Raw genomic sequence first — 6,000 nt, forward strand, 5'->3', positions numbered from 1 at the left:
AGTGTGGTTGCAAGTTGCTTCGTGCACATGAGTGATGGAGAGAGTCTATGACCTTAAAACTCAAATTACACCCAAAATGGTCATAAATGTTTATGACTCTAAAACTCAAATTACACAATAACTAAATGATCACAAAAGTTATTTGATATTTCTTGGTAGCATGTATGATGTATACATAGCGGCTTTCAACCTACAAAGAAAACCAAGATTATTAATTTAATACTAATGCATAAGGACAACACATTAAAACTATTATAGATTTGTATTTTACTCTATGCTCTTCAAATTACCTTGTGTATCTTTTACATAGTCGTTGAAGATCTTATAGTCATTGGGATCAAGTTGATATTTCTTTGATATTGGATCATAGCTCAAATTTGCTAGAGCAATTATAGATTCCAAGGACACTGGTTGATTATCAACAAGATCATATGTGTAGCATCTGCTTCCTTTGGTGTTTTGATACCGTGCTAGATGAATCTCCACATTTGGAGGACGATCTAGAAGATCAAAAGGGCCCTTGTCTCTTTCATACCATTTCTTAGCTTCATTCTCATGCTCATTACTCTTCCGAGGTACCATATGCCTTTCTTGACCCCTTAACTAGTATTTGCAACCTTGCCTATTCTTTTGAGCTTTGTATTATCTCTAAGTATAATATCTTCAAATAGAACTGCATAATCATATCCTATTCCAAGGCAAGTACTGGTTTGAGGCTTTGAATTCATCTCAAATGAGAAATATACACCACTTTTCACCCTTGTTAATCTATCCTTTGATAACGTTGGATTTCCATTCAATTGGCTCACAAGTGTGCTCTTGCACAAAGTCTTCCCATCAACTTCCACAAAAGGTGATATTTGGCTCACCACATTCTCCTCATTGTCAACTATAGAATCCATGACATGGCGAAGCTCACTTTGTGCAATTGTATCCTCTTCATCAACATCCAATAATGTATCCATGATTACATCTCCAACAAAATCATCCAATGAAACTTCTTATTCTTCAAGATTGTCATGTGCATTGTTTTCAAGATGCTCTAAGATATCTTTTTCTTCCCATGAGGCACCCCATGAAGCTTCACCTTCCATACCAAGCTTGCGACACATGACCTTTGCTTTTGCTAAACCCTCCTTTAATGCATATACAATCTACTCATCAGTACTCACAACTGTGTAGTCATTTGAATTTGCTGAAGGAATGCCATGCATATGATTCATATCAACCCATACGTTTTCTTGCTTTGAGTGAGCTGCTCGAAAACTTAGATTTGAATATATTTGAAACTCTGAAATTCTATTCAATTCTCCTGCACTACTCAACAAGTCACAACCATCATAACACCTCTCATTGCTAACCATTCCACCTACTTTACTAAAGAAATTCTCACAAGCATTAGATCTCGTAGAAGATAAAGGAACTGGCAAGTGACTATATTTGTCTCTGAAGATCTTTATGAGAAGAACCACAAAGTGACATGACGATTGGATGTCCACGAAATTTTCTCTACTAATGTAGTTCTGCTTGAGCGTATATACATCATGCTTGGTGATCCACATGTGCCAAATCCTAATAAAACATCATAAATCAATTGATTAATAATGGTGCTACAATAGCAACAACATGAACATACAATATCAGTCAATTATTTATATATGTTCACTAGATAACATGAATTCTGTACCTAAAAAAGAAGGATACCATTCCGGAACCTTTCACACGCTCATACAAGTTGAGCGTAGGAGATAGAAAAATATCAATGTATGCTGCCACAATTGAGAGATGCACATTTGTACCAAGTGTTTGCTCTTGACGATGATGACGATGATTGGATCCCATTTGCAAGAGCTCTAAACAATTTTGAACTTTACGTCCGGATATCCTCTGTGTGCTGATCTCCAATTTTGTCTATCTTTTCTCTCTGTATCTCCTTCTTGCAAACCATGATCATCAACCTTGAAACTTTGATATATCAAGGCTACATGATTCAAGGTGACAAGATCATTACCAAGCACTAATCTTTTAGATGCATTATCTAGAGGATTAATCATCTTCTTTCCATTATGTATATAATCTTGGTCATGTAATCCAATGATGCTTCCATCATCTTCCATAGAAGTTGTGAATGGCCAACTTTTCCAAGGAATTGAGTATCGAACACCTGTAAGAGAGCTATAATCTTCAACCATAAGCTTTCTTCACCTTGAATCTCCATCAGAAGCATGACCAAGTATTGGTCCAATCACATCCTTCACATACATATTCCAATGCAAATTGACTTATTTCCATTGCTCCTTGATGGACATAGATTCAAACCTATTACAAGTTAGTTGTATAAGAAGAACTAACTTTGGCAAGCATTCAGCAAGAGGATTTGCAATCAATACTCTTGCATCAACAATTCTATGATAACCATTTTCACCATCTCCAACAAGTACTACGAAATTTGAAATGCATGTGTGATCTATCTTCTTTCCACAAAAACCAACAAGTTGGTCATCTCTTGCTATCCATCTCACCATCCTCTTGATCATAGTCTCATCTTCAGCAACAATGACAGGTACACTTCCCATGCAAAGCCCATTTTTCAACATATGATGCTTATATGTTTCTGCCACATGCTTGATTATATCCTCTCTCAATCCAGTCCTGTAACAAAGAGCTTTTCTCATAGCCCTAGATGTAGTTGAAAGATGTGGACCTTGAAGATTTATGGAGAGAAAGTTATGCAATCTTGTACCTCCCCAAATCTTGACAGTTTCAAAGAGATTTTTTGTTGTATTAGAATATCGCTTTCCTTGACCCACTCTTCCTATGTTTTGAGACATGTCGATGAAAAAGTCCCACAAAGCTTTCTTCCCCTCAAATAAGCCATGCTTATGTGCATTCACAATATCAGTGCAAAACTTCTTTACATCTCCTCGTACCAAGGCTTCAGAAACACTTTCTTGAAGACTCCTCACCTTTTCACTCAAAGTAGCAACCTTTGTCCTTGTGAACCATATTTCTTTTTTGAGTCATCGAACCATTATGTTTTTAGTCCTAGCAATTCTCAATATCTCAGAATGAGTCAATTAATCCAATCTTCTACCACCTCCAATGTCTCTTAATCCTCTTTCCCCTCTAGAGTGCATGTCTCGATACACACGCATGCAAAAGTTTCTCTCCTTGGGAATGGATGCACATGACGAGCATTGGAGAAATGTTCCCAATAAAATCACTGCCTTTGTGCTTGGCTCACAAGTCCAATGCACACCTCCTCTACTATCATCCAAGAAACACTTTACATTGATCATGTGGTTTCTAAACTTATATGATCCTTGCCAAAATCCCCAACAAAGAGTAGCAAGAAAACTCTCCTCTGCACAATACATAAATTCTATTGTTCTCTTCATAGAATAATGATTATTAAAAGAAATAAAAAAAATCATAATGCCAAAAAATACCAAGACTTGTTAAAGCTGTATACTTGAAGGTCTTTGTGGCAACTTAGAACCTGATATATTGGAAGCATCTACATATCAAACATAGTGAAAACTATTAGTTAGAAAAAAAAATTCATTGTAAAAAAAAACAAACACCCTTTTCTTGAATTAAGTACATGTGGATTGGATTGGTTTAAAAAAACCAATCAAATTTCTTTGATTCTTGTCCAAGACCATTACTTTACTTGGGCGGCCTATTTTCTTAAGCTCATCACCATTTCCTTTAGTAGTGGCTTTCACATGAAGCTTTGACTTCATGTGCTCTATCATGCACAATCTCAAAGAACTTGTCTTTGGGAACAATGGTAGCCACTTATCATCCAATGGACACCTTATGAAAACCTTTGACAAGGTAGTGTAGTCTTCGATAGTTTCAGGAACAAGTTGAAATTCTAGATCATTCTCACTTCCAAAAGAAGAAATATCAAACATTGCTCCATCTATTTTTTGTTTATTTTGTGTCTTTATCTCCTCCAATGATGGTGTGACCCCAAGCATGTCATGCCTTTGCTTCCCTTTCTTATCCAAGCCAATAGCTCGTAAATGAGTTAATGACTTGATATGCGAGTGTATGAAATTGTAGAGAGTATCATGCCCTCCTTGACCATAAGAGCATTCACACTCCTCACACCAAATTTGAAACAAAGCTTTCCCTTCCTTATCCTTAGACATAAGCTCAAACCTATCATGTCGACCCATGGATTTTAGCTTTTCCTTAGCGTTCTTGATATCTCTCTCCCACCTTTTTATCTCAGATGATATGGCAAGAAGACTTTTGAGTCTATTTTTTGGAACATCTTGGAGAATGCACACATCATCCCTTGTCGACTCCATCCCATTGCTAGATACATGAAGATCACTAGCTCTAGCTTCCATGGATGGCTCCGGCTCATTGCTAGCCCCCTTCGAATTCACTCTTTGACACTTGCATGGTGACTCACTCTCCTCTCTCAATTGAGTGGTGACCTCTTCTACATCAATTGTCCATCTCTCCTCTTGCTTTGCTCCAACAGGAAGCATTCTAGAACCTCCCAAAAAGACAAAGTCATTTGAGATGAGACTATCAAGGACAATATTCTCTTGTAAATCTTTATAGGTTCCTCCTTCTTTGAGAGATAAAAATACCAAAACATGGCTTTGATCTGTACCCTCATTTATATGAATCAATATTTCCTTTCTTGCCATACTTATCCAAGATCAGCAAACTACACAACAAGAGATTCCCACTTTGAATGTTGCAAAATCAATGTAGGCAAACCAAGAAAGTAGTTGTCCACTCAGGATACAACATTGGCACAGTGTTAGGGGGTTGTTCCTACCCATAATAAGCTCGAAACATAAGCACATAAGTTGAAAATGCATACCCAAGAAAAAAAGGGTTAGTGACTCAAAATCACAAATTTCTAAAGTGGAGACAAGTAAATACCTATGGTGTAGATGTCTTAGTGGTTTTTGTTGGAGTTCCCATCTCCCATGTGCTCATGTTTGACATGAAACTCAGGAGCCACTAGTCCCAAAGCTCCCTGCCCAACCACTAGAGAAGAAACCTGTAGAAACAACCCACTTAGACAATGATTAGAACACTTAATTGCTTATTGGATTTTCTGTCATGATTGGAACATAATTAGAAGATAATCAGAAATATTGGAACATAATGGTCTGCACTTATGATAATATGGTTTGCACTTATGATAATACTTAACATTTTTCAACAATGATATGAAATATCAGCAAGGATGCCCTCTATCACCAACATTATTTGGGATATGCATTGATCAACTTGAAGAACTCATTCAAGAGCTTGCACGGATGGAAGGATTACATGGTCTTGCCTTGGGACAATGGACAATATTGTTGCTACTATGACATCCCCACTAATGTCATCAGCTATTATGACACCCCCACTATGACAATGGACTAGCTACTATGACATCCCCACTAATGTCATGAGCATTAATGATGACATCCCCACTAATGTCACAACTATGCTTAAAGTTTTGCAAATCCAATTGCACATGGTTAGCATTAACGATCATTTGTATATTTGGCTACATCACTACTTGGTTTGAATCGATGAGAAGAAGAATGACTACTACATCCTAAATCTCGAACATACAAATATAGCATATTGGCATCATTCCATATCGTTTCATTTTAAATCAAAACCTAAACTAGTTTAGAAACAACATAAATATAGGTCATCTCAATACTTAGAGATGCCAAACCAGACATAGATAGGAAGGACGTGTCCGTAGAACTGAGTAGTCCGTCACAATAGTTATCCCTTCTGAGTGTGGTTTAGCCTCCAACCCCCAATCACTACATTAAAATGCTATCATTATACTCCTTTCTATGTCCTAGATGTGTTGATTACAACCTCAATACTTATCCATATCATTTACCTTTATAATTCTAGTTACTTATGTCTACCTCACATGTGTTAAATCCATCATGAAGAGAAAAATTTCGTACATATTCAAAAGAGCTCAAATTAGACTAGTAAGGGAGACCC

At 36.8% G+C, this 6,000-nt stretch overlaps 2 pseudogenes; both read right to left on the reverse strand.

Moving 5' to 3' along the window:
- Window positions 1–185: 185 nt before the first annotated feature.
- LOC148024685 (uncharacterized) lies at window positions 186–1,562 on the reverse strand (annotated as a pseudogene).
- Window positions 1,563–2,282: 720 nt separating this feature from the next.
- On the reverse strand, window positions 2,283–3,299 carry LOC148024686 (uncharacterized; annotated as a pseudogene).
- Between the last annotated feature and the right edge of the window lie 2,701 nt (window positions 3,300–6,000).

The sequence above is a fragment of the Lygodium microphyllum genome, chromosome 15 (genome assembly GCF_053477565.2).
Source record: "Lygodium microphyllum isolate KBCC chromosome 15, Lygodium_microphyllum_v1.1.10, whole genome shotgun sequence".
NCBI classification, from domain to species: Eukaryota; Viridiplantae; Streptophyta; class Polypodiopsida; order Schizaeales; family Lygodiaceae; genus Lygodium; species Lygodium microphyllum.